The sequence below is a fragment of the Myodes glareolus genome, chromosome 18, assembly GCF_982192425.1.
Source record: "Myodes glareolus chromosome 18, mMyoGla1.1, whole genome shotgun sequence".
NCBI classification, from domain to species: domain Eukaryota; kingdom Metazoa; phylum Chordata; class Mammalia; order Rodentia; family Cricetidae; genus Myodes; species Myodes glareolus.
The window spans coordinates 42,060,900-42,085,958 of record NC_142043.1 but is presented as its reverse complement, the minus strand read 5'-3'; the positions used below and the strand labels follow the sequence as shown (position 1 = coordinate 42,085,958).

Sequence of the window (25,059 nt, the reverse complement as noted above, 5' to 3'; positions counted from 1 at the left end):
AGGCTAGAGATGCAGCAGAAAGGGCAACCCTATCAAGGTTCTGCAACCATTTCATTACGGTAACCATGGAGGAGGCAATGCTGTAGGGCTTTTTTTTTTTTATTCACGCAGCTGTAAATGCCTGCTGGGCAATTATCTAATCAATTATTACAGAACTGTCCCCTATAAAACCTGCAGGATCAAAGGCTATGGTCCTCTTTGGGCCCTGGAAACGACCTTGGACAGGAAGAAACTGGTTCAAGCTGCAGAGACTGTGGCCTGGACTATCACAAGCTCCTCTGTTTCTGCAGAAACTCAACAAGTCACTTCCAGCCACAGACACTTCCAGCTGTGCACCTGCGGCAGCAGCTGGAGTCTTAAAGTCCTAAGCACGTACCAGGCAGCTTCATCGGCAAAGAGCCTTTCTAAGTAAGTCACTGTAACAACAGCCAAAACGACAAATGCAGGGCTGCGCTAAAAATAAGGAACAGACCAATCCAAGACGTTCTCTACGTACACTGTTATGATTTGGATGTGGCTGAGGCTCCTCCAGGGTTCGTGTGCTGAAATCCCCACGAGATATAAGAAGGAGGTATTAAAGAGACTGCAACTTAATCTATGACACTTAGAGGAAAGACTGGAATTAGACAGAAGCATCAAGATACAGATCCATGCATGAATGAGTGTTGGTGACCTTTAATGAGCATGGAGAGAGAAAGGACAAACTGTCTCTTGCATGTGCATGTGACGTCATGCACAGCCTGGGGACTCTGCCCGCAAGAAGGCCCTCACAGTTGAAGCCCCACAACTGTGAGCTAAACAAGCTTCTTTTCTTCATAGATATCCCCCCAGCCTTGAGAATTCTGTTGCAATAATACAAAACAGATGGTCAACCTTAGGAAAATTTGCTTTATATAAATCAGCTATAATGTGAATGTAAGTCGTGAAACTTTCCTTCACTAATGGTCTATCACTGGATAGTAATCTTAGGAATGTCAGGGTGTCCAACAGGCTTGGTGTGTTATTTTCTTCTGCATTGTAGTATCTGTGCAGGATAGAATGGGATGAACACAGAAGCATGCCCGGGATCTACATCCCAAGATATTCCTAGCCGCCACTGACAAGCCGGGGAAATTCAGGAGAAGGCATTTCTCCTCTCAGGATAGCACACAAAGGTCTCGCAGCATCCACCGCACTAAGGGACAGCCACCTCCAACAACAAGGAATTTCAGTTCTCAAGTGAAATGCTGAGTGATCGTCTGTAAATAAAACGAGCTGAGTGCGAAGATGGGGCGTGAGCATCCCGTCTCCATGGTCCCCATTCTCCAGAGCAGGCAGGCCAGAGGAGCCCCAAATTTTGTGCCTTTACTTCAAATGAGACAAGACAGGAAAACACAGCCCTGGAAATGAGCTCAAAGATCCCATCTTCCCCAAACTGCTCCCTCAGCCCAGGCCCAGTTTAGGCCTAGCAACCTGGTACACATATCGGGTACCCAGTAACTAGGCAACGCACCCAAGAACTACCATCCCCGTCACCATTTTTCCTAGATGACACTGTAGTCTGGCACACTGAGGATGCTCTCCAATCACAGTGCTTCCTTCCTCTTGGCACTTCAAAAGGTCATGGATCAGAAAGTCTATCTCTAGCCCCACACACCAGTGTCTCTAGGACTCATACCCACTCAGGTCACCAAGCCTGGCCTATGCCAAGCAGGACAATTAGTCTCTACCCACTCATCCTTTCATTCCATCAAACTGGATCCAGGGCAACATCCCTGGGCCTTCCCAAAGGACAGACAGGTTATAGACACAGGGTAGTGCTGACCGAGGTTTTCTGTCCCACCTGGTCCTGCAGCCGTTAAGTCCCAAAGAATCACACAGAGGCCTACATTAGTTATAAACTAATTGGTCTATTAGCTCAGGCTTCTTATTAACCCATAACATTTATTAGCCCATCGTTCTTGTCTGTGTTAGTCACGTGGCTTAGTACCTTTTTCGGGGAGGCAGTCACATCTTGCTATCTCTGCGGCTGGGTCACGACTGCAGAATGAGCTTTCCTCTTCCCAGAATGCTGCTGTTCTTGTCGCCCAGCCTCTACTTCCTGCCTGGCTACTGGCCAATCAGCATTTTACTAAATAATTTTAATAAAAATTGTATTTTATTAAAATACAGTTGATAGGGTACAAACCATTGTCCCACAACAATACAGCCCATGTAGTCTAGCTGGTCCTGCATAAGCTCTCACCCTAGCCAGCCAGGACACATGGAAGGTGTCTGGGACTGTATTTTATCTGGTTTTGCAGCTGCTGAAAAGCAGCGCTAAAACAATAATAGCTAAATGGCTTAGAATGTGGCCAATGCTCACAGCATTTAATACACGACCGCCCCACCTTGAAACCCCAAAATTAAATGCTTTCTGTATAGATCTCATCCCTTATGAAATAAACATAGCCCTTGAAATCACTGGCTGGCCGGCATACTGCACCGGCTGACTGTGCAGGCTGGTTCAGTACCAGGAAGCCCAGACAGTCCTCTCCCCGCTCAATACAAACACTGAGTCTATCACTGTCACTGACTGATCATTGAAAACTCCCTCATAAGCACTGCAAGTCTGTTCCTGATGAATCATTAATGCCTTCTGGTGATCAGATCTGAAAAGCTCTAATTTCTAACTTATGTGTCCATAAAATTGAACAAATGGATTGACAGCTGACCACATCTACAAACGACTTGAATCCAATAAGGCTCCACCTCAGCGACCATTTCTAAGACCGTGAGCCACTGGAGTTTGAGAAGTTTCGTTTGTAAGCGAATCTGCTCTGATCGGGATGCTCCCTACCCCGACGGGCTAGCCAAGGGGAAGTGGAGGGCCCTGTGAAGGCAGGAGGGGAACCGAAGCTCAACAGCGCCCTCCGTGGGCAGTGATATGATAACAACCATGGGGAGGGCTGGGAATCAGGTTCCAAGGCCTGAGTGTCACTGTCTCTGGATTCCAGGCCAGCACCTAATTCTGAAGCCACCTCAGCCAGACAACACATCTGGGACAGTGAGCCACTTCCTCCACAGGAAACCATAAAGACGTCAAGGTAAAGCACTGGGCACTTCATTAAGGGCACCCTCACGATATACGGCACTATCAACATTACGGCATTCTAAATACCACACAGTGTAACAGGCACAGTTAGGCCATCAACACGTTTCCAGACAAATGTGTTAAAAAAGCATCAAGGAGAAACAGCACGTTCACAACAAGGTCTTTCAGTGGTCGTTTCAGACCAAACGAGAGAGAACTCCAACTCAGATAAAGGCACATCTACAGAAATCATTATGCCAAACTGTACAGACCAAATCCTAGGTTTGAGACTATCTCAAGACAATCTAAATAGCAGAAACAGTATGAGATTTGCATGGGAAGAGAAGGACAATGGGTGGGTGCTAGCCCTGCAATTCCGAGGCAACCCTCTACAGATGACAATATACCTTCTCACGAGGTATTTCTGTCAGCCAGAGGGAACACCAGATGGCCTGCTAAGGCCTCAAACGACTAGTCATGGCCAAGATATGTTTGTGGTCTAGGGGTACAGGTCATGTATAGAATGCTTGTCTAGAATATATCAATCCCAACGCACTCACACACAGGACCTCCCTCCCTCCTTTCCTCCCTCCCTCCCTCTCTCTCTCCTCCCCCTCATTTATTTGTTACACAGCCTCATCTCTGTCCACCAGTATCACTGTGGGGACTCCGTGGTCCTGGCTGCACAAGGTCACTTACAGACAGCACTTCCTCTGATTCAGCTGGAGCGCACCACTCACACAGACTTGTGAGGCGGTCCTAGGGATCTATTGTTTATCTGCATGTCTTCTGCTTGGCACCAAGCCGGACTTGAACTTGACAAGGCTGAAGACCACTCTCCTCCCTGTTATATGCTTCCAGTCCCCAGTCAGTACACAGGCAACCTCAATTCAAAGAACATTCCAGAACCTTACTGCTGCAGGAGCTAATTCTGCTCCTTCAACCAATAGCCTTTGAGATACCAGCCCACTGGGATGTGGTGTCTTTTGCTTTAAAACTAAGTAGCGGCAGCCCCCTCGCTCTCTCTTGCTTACTTCGGATTCCGCTTCTGACTATCAGAAGCTTTTCCTGTTCCTGCAGGAGGCTGCTGTCTAGGATGGTGATCTGTAAGTTTTTCCTTTTAAATAAATAACCCTTTTATTAATCTTAATTCTGAGTTTGCATGGGATTGTTTTGTTTTATGACTTACTCCTTCACCTCACTGCATGGGAGGGATATGTGAACGGGTCTGCACCCTTGTACTTAAACACTCAAAACAACCTGCTCTCAAGTCAGGACAGTGACAACCTCGTTTTTGAACTATGTCCCGTCAGAGCCTAAATTTAACGCATTTAAACAAATCAGGGCCATCACCTACTGCTGTAGTACTAGTTTAATAACTATGGTGCAGGGGGCTGGAGAGATGCCTCATTGGTTAAGAACACTTGCTACTCCTGCAGAGGACCTGGATTTGGTTCCCAACACCCACACGGAGGCTTACAAGCATCCATAACTCTAGTTTTCAGGGGATCTAACCCCTACTTTTGAGCTTCACAGGCCCTACATAGTGTACATAAACATTCAAAAACACTCATACACATCAAATTAAAAAATCTTTAAAAATTTTAAAAACCAAGTAACTGCTACGTAAATTAAACACTCAAGGCAAAAAAAAAAAAAAAAAAAAAAAGAAGCAAAAAAACAAAAAGAAACCAGCCAACTTCTTTTGACTATTTTATGCAGAAATCTGTAAGCTTACCTTTGGCACACAGTTGCAAGAGGTGACTGGCAAAACGTAGCACTCTTCAAAAAGATGAGTTTTGTTGTTTTTTTTTTTTTTCCTGCTGAGGACACCTTGAAGGTTACAAAGCTGCAGTGATTCTCTAAGCTCTTGAGTCAGCTCGGACCTCAGCAGAGAAGTATGAGCCGGCGTGGTACTCGTAGGAGACGAACCTATGGTATCTGTATAGAAAGAGGAAGGCTATATTAGAAATTGTAGAAATAGAAAGCACATTTTAGGTGCGCTTGCTTATTTGAGCTCAACTAACCACTGGAAGGAGGGAGGGAGGGAGGGAGAGGGAGGGAGGGGGAGGGAGGGAGGGGGGAGGGAGGGAGGGGGAGGGAGGGAGGGAGGGAGGGGGAGGGAGGGAGGGGGGGAGGGAGGGAGGGGGAGGGAGGGAGGGGGGAGGGAGGGAGGGGAGGGAAACACTGGTGAAATAGGACAGGGCTGGAGAGATGGCCCAGCAGCTAAGAGTATTTATGCTCTGCAAGAGGACCAGCGTTTGGTCCCCAGCACCCATGCTGGAGGCTCATAACTGCTTTTAACTGCAGCTTCCAGAGGATCCAATACCCTATTGTGGCCTTCTTAGGCACCTCCTCTCACATGCAGAAACATGCATGCATACACACACAATTAAAACTAAATCTCATTAAAAAAAAAAATCTCCCAAAACACCTGGTAATTGATTGCTCAGGGGAAAACTTCTCCACACTAAGAAACATCCACCAAACATGAGGACCCACCGTTCTCCTTAGTCACCTTCCCTCCTCCACAAGCTCCTCTGCGGGGGGGGGGGGGGGGGGTGAGTCCCCCTCACACCCAGGAGCACCAGGTGAAGAAATGACAATGGGGGCAGACTCCAAAGCAACTGCAACTCCAGCCCTCTTCTCTACTCTGCCCCAAAGAGAAGGAAGGCTTTCAGATGCAGAGGAAGGGGGACCACACAGGGCTCTACCCACAACTGAGTGTCTCTTACATTGCCATTTACTGAGGTGCCACCAACTGAATCCAAGTCCAAAGGCTAAAAGCATCCCTGACCATACCGGGGAATCTGTGACCAGCACCTCAAAGGTACAGGGTAGTTAAGAGACAAGCGGACAAGCGGGCCGATAGAGGCGGCCACACGCCCTCCTGCCTGTCCAGCGGCCGAGCATTCACCGCACACACACTTGGGCAAGCACTTCTGGTTCCCTCTAGCATTTTCAAGGGAACTCTGGCGTGCTCTGCAGATTTCCATGCAAATTCACCAGCATCTTTAATCACATTTCCAACCCAGAGGGGACCTGTCTTGACAGTTCACTTGGAGGAGATCTATTAATTCATCCCTAGGATGATAATGCCCTAAAAATGTTAAAAAAAAAAAAGAAGAAGAAGAAGAAAAAACCCACAGAAAAACTGAATTCTATTTTATTCGAATAGGAAGCGATAATTCAAGCAGAACCATCATAAAGCGTTACAAGATGAGTTCATAAATTTTGATTTAAAAATGAATCCCCCTCTTTGCATTCTCTAGCTCTATCTCAAGAACTGGGTGGTTTAAACAGTACAAACCACTATAAGGAAAAACCATAAGCAAATACACTGAAAATCCTAGGTGCCTTTCTCTCTGTCCAGAGTTTCCTGTAAGATGAGGCGCTGGCATCTGGATGTGAGGTCTTAACCTACCGCTGACACCGCCGACCTTACTGTGACTTGGCTGTGACCCTGCCAGCCCATCTCTGTATTTCTAAGTTCCAGGTGCTATTCTAGAAGAAGGCTGGATTTTTAAGATTTTAACTGAGAAGAGGTGCGTGCCTGAAGCCAGGCTTTCTAAGGACAGTCTGTGCCGTGGTTGCGGTTGGATCTAATAACCTTTCAGGACACCCACGAACGCCTCAGTTTTACAGGGTGTTAACTCCCCTGGGGACAACGTAGGTCAGCTTTCTGTTTCAATGACAAAATACCCAAGAATAATAATTGATTTTGATGGAGGAAAGGTTTATTAGGGCTCAGGGTTTTAGAGGATTTAGTCCCTGGCAGGCTGGCTCCACTGTTTCGGGGCTGGTGGCAAGCAGAACACGATGGAAGGGTACAAGGTAGAGCAACACTGCTAACTTCACATGGGACAGAAAATGGGGGGGGGGGAACCTGGGTCCCAATATTCCTCTCAGGACTCAGGAAATGGAGGTAGGTCCCCTTATAGACCAATGGTTGTCAGCCCTCCTAAGGCTGCACCCTTTAATACAGTTCTCATGCTGTGGTGACGCCCAACCATAAAATTATTTTTCTTGCTACTTCATAATTGTAATTTTGCTACTGTTATTAATCATAACGCAAATACCTGTGTTTTCTGATGGCCTTAAATGACCTCTGTGAAAGGGTCATTCGACATCCCCCCTCCCCCAGTCACGACCCACAGGCTGAGAACCACTGTTCTAGACCCTTCCTCCTAAGGGTTCCCCCAGATCCTCAAGGTGCCATAGGCTGTAGAGGAAACCTTTAACTCACGGTCTTTGGGGGACATTTAAGATCCAAATCACAGCAGGGACACTGAGGGTCTTCCTTAAGAGGCTTTTCAGACACAAGTTCACTTGGTCTTTGCACACTTTGCTCCTTCTGAAGGTGAGTGGAAAAGAAATGCCTCTAATAGGAGCAGAGACCCATGTGCACCATATCCACCAGCCTCAAGCAAAGCTATGAACTGGAAACCCTTGGTATCTAATGTTTGGACAGGTCCAAACACAGTGCCTGTCAGTCACCACGTGAATCCAGGCTCAACTGGTGTTTTACATACCCCTGACATTTCCAGGAGGTTAGCAGTTTAGTCCTAGAGACCCCCTTAGATGGGAGAGATTATCTTGATGGAAGGGGCCCGACCCTGGCTGAGTGCTAGGCATGGAGAATCCCCCATTGATTTGGTGCTTTAGCAAGTTTGCCCCTTCCTAGCCCTGCCCTAGCCCCAGCCTCTATCCTTGCCTACGACTTCCTGGGGGCCAAGGCTCTGTGCTTTCCTCTTGGCTTAGGGTCTTTCTAGGGGGAAGTAAGCGTAGAATGTATTTTTCTGGCTGCAAAACGGCACATGAAATCTACGGTTAAAAATCAGAACATTGCCTGAAGCATGGAGGAGGCCAGGCTTTCGGTATTTAACCATCTCAAGGGGCCAGTGAGCCTCCGCAGGGGCTGGAGAAATGTAGAAAGTAATTCCATCAACCCGGGGATGCCCCCAGGAAACCCACGCCACCCTGGCAAAGTGGCATTTTATGTCCCCGAATGACCCCACTGGGAAAGACAACACCATTTATACCAAATTATACACTGGCATTATCTCTATGCAGCAACACTATTTCCTTCCTTTCTTAAAAAAAAAAAAAAAAAAAAAACAAAAACAAAAAAAAAAAACAGCCTCTCCATAGAGCTCACAATAGCCCTGAGTTCACTCTGCAGTCGAGACTGGCCTCAAACTCAGGGCCCTGCTTCTGCCTCCTTAGTCCAAGAATGTAGGTACACCAGTATGCCTGGACTTCTCTGTGGTTTTCCTGGAAAAGACAAAGTTTTTTTTTCCCCAACACAGAGACTATTTTATTGTCTTCTATAAACCCGAGTTTCCCTACACCGTACAGTCAACCAAACCAGAAGCCTCACAAACCTTACCCCTGCTATTCAAGGAGAGCACCTGAGTGCTATTTTAGAGCGTGTATTAATTTAACCAAGCAAATGCTGAGCCTGTGCAGCCTGCCAGCCACACATCTGTGCAGCCCAGAATGGAAAGAGCCGGGGCTCTGTGCTGGTCAGGGTCTAGGTTCTCATTCCAGACTCAGGATCACAGCACTGTACTCCAGGTACGAGGGCTATGTCAGGACAGGAAGTACGGCTGGGGACTCTCCCTTACGTCACAGTGTAAGCTGCTACGGCCTGATCAGGCCGACGTGTCAAAGGCTTGCTTTCAAGCCTGCACTACTAAGAAATAGTAGTAGAGTGTTTAAGAACTCTAAGGCTAATGAAAGACAAATAGTGTCCACTGAGAGATGAATGGACAAGGAAATACGAGATCCATGCACACGGCAGAACACTACTTAGCACATGCCTCAACATGGGTAACCATGCTCAGTGAAGAATCCCAGGTGGAGAAAGACAAACAATGGGGTCTAGGTGCACAGAACAGCAGGGAGCTGGCAGCCAGGGAGTCTGGATGGGGATTTGTGCCACCAGGTGAGAAATGGCAGCAAAACCATGAATAAGTTCTGTAGCTCTATTTAAAATGTATTTTAATTTAAAAAAGAAAGTGACCTTTTTAAAAAGCTAATGGTTATAAAACGTAAACATGGAGGTTTCTAATTATTGTAGCTGAATTGAAATGTAATACACTGTGCTTAAGTATATTTAGCCATCTTAACATATTCCGGAGACGGCCAGAGCGGAGGAGCCCACTTTCCCTCTGCATGCCAGACCCCTGGCAACCACGAGCCTGCGTCTGCAGTGTCTTCTCTCTCCTGGAAACATCTTTGTCTCAGCTCCGAACGTCACTGTCCACCCAGACCCTCGCTGCTGCGGCGTGGCTGCAAGGAGGATCTTCTGGAAGATCATCTTCCAGTTCCATGGAAACCACAGAGTGCAGTCTAACATGTACTCAAGTGGAGGAAGAGCTAACACAAAGAAAACGCAGCTTCCCCTGGACTGCTGTCCTTGTGGCTCCAGAAAGAACCTCACACGTTACCAACTTCCAGGTCTTTTTTTGGGGAGTCAGGGAAAAGAGGGGACAACACAGATGGGGAGGATGGGACAGGGACATGGGGGTGGCGTGTGTGTGTGTGTGTGTGTGTGTGAGAGAGAGAGAGAGAGAGAGAGAGAGAGAGAGAGAAACTGACGTCCTATGGCAGCAGCCCAATTAATGCAATTCATAAAGAACCATTCAGATACTGTGTCTGGGCTGAAATCCAATTAAGCCATTTCTGTGTGAATATCCCCAAAGAGCCACACACTGAGCTTGAGGAGGAAATAGCTATAAATGCTCAGATTAGCTGTGTCAGCACTTCTGAAACTGAAATCAGACCAGAACACAGAGATGGACACGGCAGGCCTTTTGGCCAGCACAAAGACCCAACAGGCATGCCAAAACCCACCTGGCGCCAAGCCAAGCCCCACCCTTGTTCAGCCAGGTCTCAGATACTCCCTTTTACACATTTTAATACCATCTACTTCAACTCAACACAGCAAATCCTACCGGAGATCTCCAGAATTAGGGACTCATACTGGCCACTGACCAATGTCTTCCAGTGCTCCCCAGTGGCTAGGGAAACGTAAAGGATATGAACAGAGGGACCAACTGGAGACACCTGGCCTAGGTGAGGATGCTGGCGACCTTCTGCATGGCACGCCGAGGACACAGACTGTTTTAAACTGGACAACAACCTGCAGGAGTGTAATGCTGGAGGCTACCACTTAACTCAGGGGCCAGGTTTCCTTACACAGGGGTTCTCGACCCTCCTAGCGCTGCCACCTTTAACACAGCTCCTCGTGCCCTGGTGACCCCCCAACCATAAGATTATTTCATTGCTACTTCCTAACTAATTTTGCTACTGCTATGAATCGTAATGTAAACGTTTCTGGAGAGAGAGAGAGAGAGAGAGAGAGAGAGAGAGAGAGAGAGAGAGAGAGAGAGAGAGAGCGAGCTGCCAAGGGGGTCGTGACCCACAGGTTGAGAACCACTGCCTTAGTGGCTATATCAGTCACCTTGTTGCCAGAACTAAATGGAAAGTCTCATTTAATCAAGCCAAACGTATTGCACACCTGCCAAGTGCAAACACTGTGCAGAGAAGGCCCAACACAGACACTGCCCTGCCCTTCTGAAATAAGCCCAGGCTAGTGGGGGTCAAAGGGAATTCCAGGAACACACAGCCGGGCTTCTCCATTATCTGCTGCAAGAAAATTTATTAAAACAAACAAACAAACAAACAAACAAACAAAAAGCCTAAAACTTTTAGGCTGGTTCTAAAATAGCTCGGTACTATACAAAGTATCAGCCTTACAGTAAACTCTACGGAGACAACCCCAATATTAACATAATTGTTTTAGATAAAACCTGAGAAAGTATATCTAATCTTCCTTCGCAGAGACTGACCTCAAAAGCCAAAGGGGAACTGTGAAATTTCCTAGAGTCACTTTTCAGAGAACTCTCCTAACTTGACAAGCGAAAACAAGGTTCCCCAAGCATCATATCATCATCCCAATGCTATTCTTTCAGATACACTTCAAGTTAACTCATTCAGCAAGCACTACGGAACAGACGCTGGCCCTGAGCCTGATGCTACCAACCTTCCCAGTAGGGACATAGGCAGGCAGAAGAGGCTGCTCCCTGATGCGGGAAACACACACCGGCTTTGGAGTGGGTGCTCCATCACACTGCTGCGTTTACTGGGTTCCATAAAGATTTCCCAGGAGATGTGGAAAATAAAGAGAAAAGACTGTCTTCCAGACGTGTAGACATTAAATAGATTAAAGAACCCTTAAGTGCTATGCCCGCAGGGGTTCTATGGCTGCAAGGAAACACCAGGACCAAAAGAAACTTGGGGAGGAAAGGGTGTGTTTCAGCCGATCACTCTCAGGTCAGACTCTATCACTGAGGGCAGCCAGGGCAGGAACCTGAAGGCGGGAACTGATGCAGAGGCCCTGAAGAGGTGCTGCTTACTGGCTTGTTCCCCATGGCTTGCTCAACCTGCTTTCTTATAACACCCAGGACTACCTGTCCAGAGGTGGCACCACCCACAAGAGGCGGGGCCCTCCCACATCAATCGCCAATCAAGAAAATGCCCTATAGACTTAATTACAGGCCATTCCTACAGAGGCATTTTCTCAATTAAGATTCTTTCTTCCCAAATGACCCTAGCTTGTGTCAAGATGACAAAACCCTAGCCAGCACAGAACTCAATCTTCTCCAGATTCCACCGGAGACCAAGCCACTGCGCCCCTGAGAGGAAACACAGATGGCCAGTAATTGGCCAGTTTCAACTCTCTTAAAAATGCCCACCTGTCTCTTTGCTGATCCTGCCATTTTCTCCCCGGGGGTGGGGGGGAGAACCATTTACTAGGGTCTACTCTCCTGACACTCTTCTCCAAGGTCCCTCAGAGAACACCCACAGGGATTCCACCCTGCACCTGGAAGACCACAGAACATGGGAACCCACTCGCTTCCCAGTCAAAGCACAAGGGCTCGCCTACTGACAGGACCCACCAGCCCTTGAATTTCTACTCCTCCTCCATGATGCCCGCTCTGCCTTGAGGATCACCTCCACCTATAGACAACAAATATCCAGACGGTCGACCACACTCCTGCAGCAGCAGATGTAAGTTGGCTTTCCGTGACTGTGATAAAACACTGGAGAAAAATCTACTGCTGAGAAGCAGAGGTTTATTCTAGTTCAGCTTCACAGCGTGGGCCTTGGTCAGTTGCTTTGGCATGGGATAGCATGTCCTAGTTAGGGTTTCGATTGCTATGATGAAACACTAAGACCAAAAGCAAGTTGGGGAGGGAAGGGTTTATGGGTCCACACTTCCACATCATCGTCCATCACCGAAGGAACTCAAACAGGACAGGATCCTGGGGGCAGGAGCGGATGTAGAGGCTGTGGAGGGATGCTGCTTACGGGCTTGTTTCCCATGGCTTGCTCAATGGGCTTTCGAACAGAACCCAGGACCACCAGCCTGCAACGGACTGGACCCTCCCTCATCGGCCAGTAATTAAGAAAATGCTCTACAGCTGCATCTTATGGGGGCATTTTCTCAACGGAGGTTCCCTCCTTTCACACGACTCTAGCTTGTGTCAAGTAGACAAGACTAGTCAGCACAGAACATCACAGTGAGAGCAGGGATGAAGTGAAGCTGCTCACCTCACGGTGCCAGGAAGCAAAACATGAAAATGAAGAGCCTGAGGTCTGGGTCCCCGTGTCCTCGTGAAGGGTATGCCCCCAAGTGCCTCGTGAAGGGTATGCCCCCAAGTGATCTAACTTGCTTCCTTTAGATGCCAAGCTAAACGTTCCACCACCTCAAGAAACAGACCAAAGTCAGACAGAACTTTCAGACCTGAGCTGGGTTTCAACTTCTACCCGCTAATCACACACATACATGCCTTGACTTGTGGTACTGGAGTCTGAAGTCGGGGCCTCTTGTACATAATTCTAAACTGCACTCGCACACATTATCCAAGGATTCGTTTCTGATGGCTTCAGTCACTCCCAATTAACCACAGCATGAGAATATTATTGTCTTGACTCAAGAGAGAACACGTTCGTGCCAATATTATTATAGAACAAGGGTACAAGGTTCTACTGCTATTAATGTCTTACTGGTGTAATTTGTAATTAAGTTTTATCATAGGTGTGCATACAGACAAGAAAACACAATCCACACAGCGTTTGATACTAGCCAATTTCAGATGTGATTCCCCTGAAGACAAGACGGGGTGACTATAAAGCTGTTCTCCTTGCCCTTTGGCACCCGAGGGAAATTCTGTAACTGCGTGCCTCAGGGCTCGCAAGCTAAAGAGGAGAAACAGACCTTGATGCTGACAACCATTTACTGGACATACCCTGGGTGCCATGGACACGCGTTACTACACTCAGTAAAAACAGCTATGCGACAGCTCGTTACCCTCATACCCAGCACAGAACTTAGATCGTGTGCACACGACAGAAACAGGAGACACAGTCAGAACCCGGTACCTGCCGCTTTCAGAGTCTGTAACCTTGAACTGTGTTCACTGCCCCTTGTTGACCTAGAGACCAAGGATGACAGATCACACGGACGACCACATTGACTCCTCCGCAGGGCATGTCAGAGGAGGACACACCTAGCTAGCTCCACCCATCCAGCACTGGTGCAGACATATCTAATGACATCTTACCAACAGTGTTTGACTTGGCTTTAGCCTCTCTAAATACACACACACACACACACACACACACACACACACACACACACACACACACACATCATCCAGGGTTTCAGTCAGATTTCTCCCAGACATCCTTAACTTGTTCCTTACAACCTAGAGTGCAGTAGAAGTGGGTAAGGACGAGTCCAGGTAGGGACCTGTGAATACATGTGGCCCACTCAGTCCTAGGCTGAGGGGAACCATCTGCCCTCTTTCCTATGCTTAACTAATTCAGTGGCCTTCAGCTGCTATTGTCTTTCTTATAGGTCATCATGGTACAGCTGGTACAGCTGGTCCTTGGTGCTCACAGGCGGCTGTTCCAGGACCTCCTGGCTGTCAAATCCAGCAGATGCCGAAGTTATGTAAAATAGCTCTTACAAAAATATTGTGTCATATTTACACGTAACATACGCACATTCTCCATACATATACCTAGATTATTTATTTAATGGTAAATACTATGTAAGTAGTAATACTATTTATGGAAAAAAATAGACATGTGTTCAGTAGACTCAATTTTTTGATCCAAGTATTTTCAGTCTGGGGTGGGTTGAATCCAAGTTGGCTGTATCCGAGGATACAGAAGGCTGATGAAAGTTATTAACTCCGGGCTTTAGTAGATTAGTATTCTGTCTGTGTATCTGCTTTACAAAGTTTTCAAAGAGTTCATCAATTCTACTTTGGTATAGCATGGGAGGCTAGGTAGTAGCTAAGGAAACATTTGAAATAATAAGACAAAAACAAGGCCAGACAGTCACTGGGGGGAAAGCAGCTTCTCTATAAATGCCAACAATGGACACACTGGAGGACATCAGGAGGTGAAGGTGAAGACATCATAAAAGGAACCCAAAGCACCTATAACTTCCTGAAAAAACAAGAGTCACAGAGGGAACATGGAAAATATTCTTTATCCTTAAAGAAAGCCACAACTAAATTCCAAAATGGCAAAAGAAGAGAAATTCAATTAGATAAATACAAAATCTCTTCTCGCGTGTCAATACACCAGAGGCAGATTCACAAAACAAATAAGAAGCCAGGGGGAAAGCGTGTTTCCATTTATGACACAAGGGACAAACCTTCCTGATTCTGTCAGGGGTCCTGTAAATTGTTAATAAGGTGAGCAAGTCAAGAAAACAAAGGTCGAGGAAAATGGAAAATACATGGCCGTACACTGTGGAAGAGGCTGGTCTCAAGGGAGATGTAAACTCACGAACACCAAGACAACAACTCTCTGTTCAGCCATCAACAGAACACCCATTTCACTCCCTTCCAAGGTTTGGGGAATAACACGGAAAGAGGAGGAAACGAAATTTAAGACTCAGACTACAGGAAGGAGGGCCTTAAGATCTTCTGGGAATGGAGGGCTGCTGAATTCATGAGGTTCCCTACAGGCCAGAACGAGATTAGACCCACCACCAACATTCAATCACAGATAAGGGTGGGGCTCATAGGCCACCAACCACTCCCAAAGGAGGATGATTGGCAGTCGATGGCTTTGGGGGAGGAAGACATTGTTACCTATGCTTCAGTGAGCAGCACACAAAAACAAGGCTGGGATGGTGAGTGGGACCAAAAAGTGTTATACGCACGTACAAACTTTCAAAGAATAAACTACTGAATAGAGACGTCAACTCTGAGCTGCTAAACTGGCAGATGGTCTGCAGACCAATACCTGAGCCGCCTCAGCTGACTGTGTTTAGGGGGAATGCTGGTATTCGGACAAAGCAGGAAGGGAGGAGATAGGGATTCTCTCAAGTATCTCAGCAATGTTTTGTATATCTAAACTTATTTCAAGATAAAAAGGTAAAAGGAAAAAAAAACCAAACAATTCGGCAATGTTTTATGTAAGGAGCCGTCCGGATATCGCCATTACAATATGGCGCTGGCAATCCTGCAGCTTGGAGGTAAACAAATCCTTCTTTGGCAGTGCTACGTGGGGCGGAGCGCCCTCTGCCTGTACATGCGCAATTGAGCTTTGTCCCTGGCCAATCCCGAGGCCCCGGGCATCAGCAGAATGGTATTCACCAATCAGGACAGTACCCGAGTCCCCCCACTCTATAAAAGTAGCTGCCTCTGGGCTTTCGCTCTCTCTTGCTTCCTGCTTTCTGCCTCTCTCTCTCTCTCTCTCTCTCTCTCTCTCTCTCTCTCTCTCTCTCTCTCTCTCTCTCTCTAGCTCTCCCTCTCTCTCTGTCTTTCTCTCTCTCTCTCTCTCTTCCGCTCTCCCTTCAACCAAGAGGCTCCAATAAAGTGTGATCAGAGAAGAATCCTCGATTCGTGGTTGTTCTTCCTTGCTGGTCAAGGAGCGCACCACAGTTCTGATGTCCAGACTAGAGAAGTGGGTCTCGTTTGTGTGTGTCAGCAGGGCAGCCAGGCCAGGGGCAGTGATCTGGTGAGACAGAAACAGCTGAATGCCTGTTAGTGAGTAACAGAGCACTGGGGTGCTGGGACACACTACCCACCATAAACCATAATTGTTTCCTGGCTTCTTAACGGGAGATGTCCAAAGGCGGGTTAACAGCTACTGTTTTCTGTCGTGGGATATTATTTTAAGATGTGTTACATCTGTTTATGCTGTGGAACATTTGTTTAATGATGCTAAGATGTGCTGCCTTTTTTTTTAAATTTTCTTTTTGTTTAACTCTGTGAAGCTGTGTTATTTTGCCTGTCTAAAACACCGGATTGGTCTAATAAAGAGCTGAAGGTTTAATAGCCAGGCAGGAGAAAGGATAAGCAGGGCCGGCAGGCAGTGAGGATAGATAAGAGGAGAACTCTGTAAAGAGGATGGATCAAGGAGTGAAGGGAAAGGAGAGGACCTCAGGGCTCAGCCACCCAGCTACACAGCAAGTCATGGAGCAAGAAGCAAAGATATAGAGAAACATGTAGACATGTAGGAAGAACACTGTGTACATAATAAATCTTTTTTTAAAAGTGTACAATTCAGTGATTTTATTTATTCACCAACTATCCTTTGCGGAACAAATGTCTTTAGAAAAAGAAACAGAAGCACTGCACATAAGAAAACATAAACTCGGCCTCTGGGTGCTGGGAATAAAAGTTCAAGTGTAGTTTATATTAACATGCTATTCTTTGATATAAAATGTTTTTCTGCAAAAAATATACACAGTAGCTGGAAGAGAATAAACCCTTCCCCAAGTGAATATGACTTCCATTGAAATCCCAAGGACACCAATGTTCAAAGAGTCTCCTGGACGCCCAATGACTAATAATGGCTCTGAAACAGAGGCCAGAAACAAACGTCTTAATAATTGTGCTCTACGAAATGAACTGAATCAAATTAAAACAGCCTCCATCATTGTCACACTCTTCAGATGGTCAAGCTGCTAACACCCCCACATTCCTCCAGCTTAGGAAACTTGTGAAACCCTAAGTTAGCCCCAAATTAATAAACGAAGTTCACATGGAATCACCGAGTTTCTGTGTTGCAGATTCACAAGTCAGTTTTCTTCTTCAGAGCACAGTGTTTCTGCAGGAAAGCAAGAGCAGACAAGAGGCTGCCATGTGGTCTGGTGGTCAGGAAAGATTGTGAGACAAGACAGAACATGCTGAGATTAAAAGGGCTGGTGATATATGTTGGGAGGCAAAGGTCTAAAATGAAGAAATTTTTTGCCCTAAAAAAGTCAAGAGAAGCGATTTTGAGGACTAAAGCCATTTCTTAAAGACTCCCTGGGAACCAGCAGCTCCACACTCAGGTGCACAGAGCCAGCAAGCGGCACGCTGAAACCCACCCAACCGGAAACCATCTCCTAAAACTGAGGATGAACTCTGCTGGGGAGAAGGGCAGAACACGCCTGTGAACTGCCACCAGGAAGTCGAGAAGCTCTCTGCGGACGTACACCTTTCTGCAATTCCACGTGTACTGCATTTACTTTTGTCGAAGAGAAATGACCAGCTGGAGAGGGCTTTGTTCTGTGGTGTCACCGCCGCCATTCACACTCGTTTACTCCATATGGTAGTATGGGCAAGGAAAGCCAAGCCATGTTGCAACTTCTGGAATTGCATTGAACTAACTGACACTCTTCATTACTAATTCAAGGGGAAATGCCTGGGTAATCCTCAAGCTCCCAAGGAACGACCCGCCCTGACACGTGCATACTGCACACCTCCTCCAGGCCCAGACATGATCTCTGCAACTAAACTATATTGCAATATTCCCAGTAGGCCTTCTGCAAAGAAGAGGAACACCTCCCCACACCCATCCATGCTTACATACTTAGTTAAATTACTGACTCCGTTGAAATGAAACTGAGTAGTGTTATTTAACAACACAGAACATGTGCTAATTGTTCTCTCTCTATGAAGCTGGGTAAAGAACACACCATTCTCATGACTTCATATTTTAGACGGCCAGTGTCTTCCTAAAGTCCTAGCTGTAAATGCCTGGCTTTGCTGAAAAGCAGCAAAGTGGAAGAGGAAGGAAAACGGGAAGTGAATGGGGGTTAGGGGTGCATCTAGAGGGAGGAACACAGCCTTCAAATGCCTGGGTGAATCTGATGGGTTTTCTCAGCATCGGCACACTGTCATTTGGGAAGAGACAGTGCTTTGTTAGGGACTGTCCCAAGCATCACGGGATACTTAACAGGAACCTCCACTCTCTTTGGAGTTGGAGCAACGAAAAATGTCCCCAAAAGCTGTCAAATATCCCTTGGGAGTTAAAATCATGCCGGTGAGAACCACTGAAGCAGACATGTAAATTACAGAAAAGGCAATAAACAGACAGGGATATTCATGTATTTTCTATCTTGGCATATGATTAAGGTGTTTAGACAGGTGTTGCTGTAATTATCCCTTCAGAAATAACTGAATAAATAGCACATTCAGTGGGTCAATGTCAGGATTAACTCAATTATAATATGCCAGAGTTAGGAGCACGTCTTAAGACTCTAACTTGGGCAAAGGATACAGAGGACCGGTATCATAGCTTAATTTTTAAATAGGAAATATTAAAACTGTAACTGTACTTTAGATGTGTGTGTACATTTGCTTACACTAGAAAATAAAATAGGATCCATTTGTTCAAATCCATGATATGTACCAAACCAAAAATGAGCCTCAAAGCAGACTATAAGCCCTGGTTTGATAAGGTATGTCCATGCAGACCCAACAGTTTCAGCAAACTCACCCCACCACACCATGGCATCGATAATGGGAGAGGGGACACGGCTGTTCGATTCCTTTATAAAAAAAATTGTGGTTGTAGCCTATGCACACCTTCCTTAGACACAACCTACTTCTCTCTAAATGGGAGCTAATACAAACACAATAAGGTCAGTGAGAACAGTCGTTACACACAAAGCCTAGGGAAGGACAAGAAAATCTGGACCGGTTACAGGTCAGTCACCACATGTATGCCCAGCAGCACACATGTCAGCAGACACGTGACATTCCCCATGCAAAGCTGGTTCGATCCAGAGGTGTAGAACCCACAGACAGAGAGAGCTGCCTGTGACAGACGCTTCTGAACACACCTTGTTTGGCATCAGAACCACACAGTTAACAAAATTAACTTCTGGGTATTAGCTTCTGAGTGTCTGAAAACAGAAAGAAATACTTAAATTATATGTTGAGCTGGTGGCATAAACACAGAGGGATCATTCCCAACGGCCCGGAATGCAACAATCTATGATTGCTAGTGGGAGAAACCCCCAAAACTAAGTATTTTCAGCTGTTTTTGCTATGCACTCGTTAGCAATAACATGGACAGCTACTTGAAACATTTATATGTATTATGTGTAAATAAAATAATCAAGCCAAAAAGTAATTACATAAACATACCTAGTTATTATTTTCAGGAGAAAGCACACACAAATGTAAAACCAAGACTTTATCGTTCTAATCCTGAATTTAAAATGTCAAGTAAATGTATAATACGTTTCAGAACAAGCAACCATTTAAAAAGAAAAAAATCATTCGGCTGCTGAAAAGCCCTAGACACAATAGCCAAGCAGGGGCAACAGGCATCTTCAACTCCCAATGCAGTTCCCAAATTCTATTTTATAAACCCACAATACCATTGCTCTTTACAGGACTGTAGTCTCTGTCTGCCGCTGGTGGGCTATATCTGCAGGCCCCAGGCCACAACCCCCTGCCACTAAGGTAGTAACTTTAGAGATCTGAAATGCAACAGCTCTCCCGGGCCAAAGCTGGCACTCGAAGCAGCGGTCAGAGCATCGACTTCAGAACCATCTCAAACCATGAGTTTATAATTTCCAATCCTTTTTTTATTTTTGAGGTTATACTGCAAATGAGGCCACTGTAAAATAAATGTACTTCAAGTTAAAATGAGATGACCACGCCCACCACAGCACATCCTGCCCGGTGCGCCTCGGCAGACTGCAAGCAGCAGTCACCACAAGCAGTCCCAGGGGATGCGCATTCAATATTCAAAGTGCAGTTTCTTCTGGCGGCATATCACTTTTGTACTACCCTCAAGTCAAAAGAGTGAGTCAAACAACCCTGATCCTGGAGAATGTCCTCTGAAAAGCAGATATGTTTCTGGTGTCAGAAGACGCGGGGAAGCCTAGGCCGAGCACAATACTTCTCTGGGCACAGGGTCTTCCAAATCTGGGTAGCAGATGTGAAAGGAATAGATCGCCCACCGATGCAATTGCCCTGAGTTATGAATGGGGGTCATCACCCAGGCTATCCACAGGGGCCACTTCCTGGCACGCACATACACATGTGTGCATACACACACACACACACACACACACACACACACACACACACCCCTTCTCACACAATGGAAGAAATAGTCTTGACAGAAAACCAATCAGATCTGTTTCTAGGACGACCCAGTCAGCAAATGCTAGCCTATGGGAAAGTCAAAGAGTAAGTTTCTCAAAATAAATCAATTGGCAATGCAAGAAAGAAAATGGTCTAAAAACTCAGTGGGCTGCCCAGCTGAAACTGATGGGCTCTGTTTGCATCTTGGTTTGAACTACATGTGCCTAAACATCTTTGAAGACAGTTGAGAAGATCTGAACACTGCATATCTGGTGGTCTTAAATTGTTACTGAAATATCATAATATTTACAGATGTCACGAATTGCCATCTGAATTCCTTTTTAAAATTGCATGTGGACTTAATATAGGAAACAAGCTTAAGAAAAAAAAAACTAAACAAGACTGGCCATAATTGGTAATTGCTGATATTGGAAGCTCTGTTTTGTGATTGGCCTTAAAACCTAAGACTAGATATGATATTGATAATCAAGAAACTGTGAGTCAGAGCACTATATAGTGTGATGGCCTAAGGGGCTTTTAAAAACCACTGGGCTGCAAACCACTTTCTACACCTGAAGACCAGAAGAACAAAACCCCACCCGGAGTCACAGCTGATGGTGAGGCTAAAATAGGAAGCTAGAGCTTCCAAAATCTCAACCACCCGCAGCTGTCAGGCATAAAGCATGGCTGGGCCTGGGGAGACACCAGGAAATGTCTCAGGTGACTCTGTACAGAGCCACACGGCACACTGGTGCTTTAGCTGGCTCTTAAGAGTCAGCTTACCAGGACAAGACGTTAAGGCGTTTCAAGGCCTCGGTGGTCTAAACTCCTCCCACTAAAGAGAGACTAGAAAGAGTTCACAGTACACATGAGGGTTTATTCTGCTGATGGACACGGTTGATAAGCAATCATTCCGTGTCCTAGCAGAGCACACTAACAATTACAATCCAGTCATGTTTCACAAGGACCAAACAACACCCACACTTCCAGGACTGCAGGAAGAACGGTGTCACAGTTTTGCCTGAATTATAGAATGGAAAAATCAAACCCCTAACAGGTCACTCTCAGCAGTTGTATTACAAGTCAACCAGGAAGTCCCTTACTGTAGAGAAGGTTGTCTTAGGAAACACCTCAGAGTGTTGCTGTGTGAGTGAATACGGAAATGCAGAAACAGTCCAAGGACAGCAAGCAAGAACAGACACAGGCCCACACCAGCTGTGCAGCTGGGCTACAACGGGGAGCCTCTGGATTGTCGTGAAGCACTATCTACCCTATGCTTCTGCCTGCCCAAAAGAGCAGCCAAGACCTACCAGACCCTTCCTTCTCACTGGACAATCCTTTCTCCATATAAGTAAAAAGAAGTAGAAGCTGAAAAGCTTTTGGGGAAGGAAAGAGGAAAAAACGTGCCGTGTCAGTGTGCCTGGAACTGACTTCGTTTCCGGATGAGATGTGAATTCCATCAGAAATTCCTAGAATTTGAATCCTGAAGGGAAGGCCTAAGGAGCTTTAGCTCCAAGGCCTTCCTTTAACAAATGAGAGAATGAAGGTGCAGAAATGAAGGTTCCAGAGTCAGGATGGCTTCCCCCGTACACCAACTGCTCTTCCACTTACGTTATCCAGTGCTATGTTCAGAATCCCCAAGTTTCCTGAACTGTGGCTAGAAAAACCCTCGTGTACCACAAACTGTTACTGTCCAATTCCGACAAAGTTCAAATGCCAAGAGCATTGCCCCAGAGGTTTCTGTCTAGGGCTGGTGGAAGAGGAACCTGAATTGAGGTGGCTTTTTTTAATCAAGCCCTTGGCCACAGGCACAACTGGCCAGCCATGGGGGACACCAGCTGAGTAGCCACACCTTTTGACAAAATTCAGAAACCAACATTCCAGCCAAGTGCTTTATTTACCTGGGCACCTGCTGGAGGTAGACACCTTACCTGACTGGCAGCCTTCAAGTAGGAGGCAGAACCCTGCAACCATGACCCCCACCTCTGCCTAATTCTCCCTGGGTGTGCAGAGAATGGAGCTCACCCTGAGATGAAGATGGGCAGCGAGAGGGGGCATTCGTGCGCCCCATGGACTGCTCGGGCCAGGCAGGGAGCACAGCCTGCCAAGGGAAATGGAGACTCGGGTTGTGGCTGCTCTCAGGAAGGCGGAGGGCAGTAGGCTAACCCTCAAAGGACTCCGCTTTCACAGTGCCAAGGCCTAACCACCTGCCAGCCTGTGACACCGAGTATGTGACACTCAGCAGACCCTGCTCTGAGTCAGTCATGCCAGATGAACTAAAAATAGGTGGAGAGAAATCACACAAACCGCAGGAAGTCCAGGGCAGGTCCATCAGTGTAGTGTGATCCAGCAACTAACTCTAATAACAAGGACGCTTTCTCGCTCTCTCTCTCTCTCTCTCCTCCCCACGGTTTCACTGTCTAAATCCTTTTTATTTGCCTTTTATTGAAAATAGAAATTTTTTTCTCTCATATGATATATCTTGATGATGGCTCCTCTTCCTCTACTCCCTCTGGTCCCTCCTTACCTCCCCTCCCACCCAGACCCACACACCGCCCCCCACGCCCACACCTCCCCCCACCCCACCCGTGTCCTGCAATAGAAAACAAGTATCTAAGGCAGTGGTTCTCAACCTACGGGTCTTGACTCCTGAGGTGGGGACAAATGGCCTTTTCACGGGGTCACCCAAGACCATAAGAAAACACAGATTTCAGAAAACATTACGATTTATAACAATAACAAAATTACAGTGATGACGTAGCAATGAAAACAATTTTATGGTTGGGGGGTCACCACAACATGAGGAATTGCATTAAAGGGTCACAGCATCAGGAAGGTCGAGAACCACTGCTCTAAGGGTGTAATAAATAAAATAAAATAAAATATAACAAAATAAACAATAAAATAATACAAAAAGTAACACACAGGAATAGAACAGAACGAACAAACAAACAAAGTTAAGCTCTTACACTCTTTCTGCCCCCTCTTCCAGAGACACTCCACATTTAGGACTTAGGGCTGAGTGTTCCGAGGCCTCTCACTCTCAACAACAGTGTGGTGTGCCGTCATCACGCCCACACGCTCAGGTCTGCAATGGGCTTTGAGGAAGAATGGTTTACTATATTCTGGGTTTATACATCAACCTCTAGCCCTTCCGGTCCTACACACAGGAGAAAGCATTCTGTGCCACCGGGAAGACAATCAGAACCAAGATGTTAGAAGAGAAGAGGGTTCGTCTCCCTAGCAAATAATACAGGAATCAGAATCCATCACTATAATTTCCTCATTTCCAGTTCTCTCCCCCAAGGTGAAGGCTTGGTTCTCAGTTTGCTATGACTTTGTGCAGGGGGGGGAGGGGAGATCCTTCATCACCTGGGGATGTGTTTCAGAAATGCAAATTACGAGGAACCACTCCCGAAACTAGATGGGAGTGGGTGCTCAGCAGCTGGTGTCTTTAGAAGACCTGTTTGGCCTGGTGAAGTGGCTCTGGGCCTGACACGCTGAAGAACCCTGGAACCTACGCGGTGTACGGAGAGAATTGACTGGCGAAATTGTCCTCTGGCTGTCAAAGGCACACCACGGCACATGGGACATACACACAAAAAATAAATAAACAAATAAATGTTTAAAACAAAGAAAAATATAAAAAGAAATGCTTGATCTAGGGTAAACCAACTTTGAGAATCCCTAACTACAAGATGAGTCCTGACAGGGACCAGTACCGCAGGCCACATCAGTTGATTCTCACTACGTTTTACAACCTGTTAGGACTGTATCTAGCAAGAGAACCGTTGGTATCATTAAAACTCAGGAAACACGGGGGCTGGAGAGATGGCTCAGTGGTTAAGAGCATTGCCTGCTCTTCCAAAGGTCCTGAGTTCAATTCCCAGCAACCACATGGTGGCTCACAACCATCTGTAGTGAGGCCTTGTGCCCTCACTACATACACGCAGACAGATACTGTATACATAATAAATAAATAAATATTTAAAAAAAAGACTCAGGAAACACTCTCAACTGAAAAGAACTCCCTTATCTAAGATCCAAAGAATGGGTACTTCTTATTGCATACACCTGGCCTCTCGCTGCCTGGACGAAAAGGGAGCCAGCCTGGCGCCCTTGTTCAGCTGAGACAGGCAGGCAGACTGAGCTCAGTGTCTAAAGCAACCTGTGTGCACTGGGGGGTGGGGTGCAGAAGTGTACATTAACAGATTCAGTCATGACATATTCTAAATGACAAAGGGTCTGTACCCATTTAGAATTCTACAACGATGACTGGGACCGGAATAAACATACAAGCACGCGAACCAGCAAATAAAAGGCTGACCCTCCCGCCCACGATAATCTTGTCATGCACAACAGAACTCGTGCAGATGACTTTCAATTTAGAGCACGGAATTACAGCGGGCGGTGACCAAGTTACTTTGAGAATGAAGGAATGAAACTACAGGAAGAATGCATTTCATGAATAAACAGCATGGAAAGAAAACAACGCAACAGAAGACCCCAGGAGAAAGCAGTTGAGGAAAACCAGTACGTTCTACAGACCGACTGCAGCAGGAGCTGTCACATCATGTGGGGACATTAAGAATCTCTACT

The 25,059-nt window shown here is 46.3% G+C and overlaps 1 protein-coding gene across 5 annotated transcripts in view; it reads right to left on the bottom strand.

Moving 5' to 3' along the window:
- Nck2 (NCK adaptor protein 2) overlaps window positions 1-25,059 on the bottom strand; it is a 121,714-nt gene that overhangs the window by 51,305 nt on the left and 45,350 nt on the right. For all 5 annotated transcript variants that reach the window (XM_085679629.2, XM_085679630.2, XM_085679632.2 and 2 more), the window contains exon 2: window positions 4,791-4,993. The gene's annotated coding sequence lies outside the window, so the exon portion shown is untranslated. The remainder of the gene's footprint in view (window positions 1-4,790; window positions 4,994-25,059) is intronic.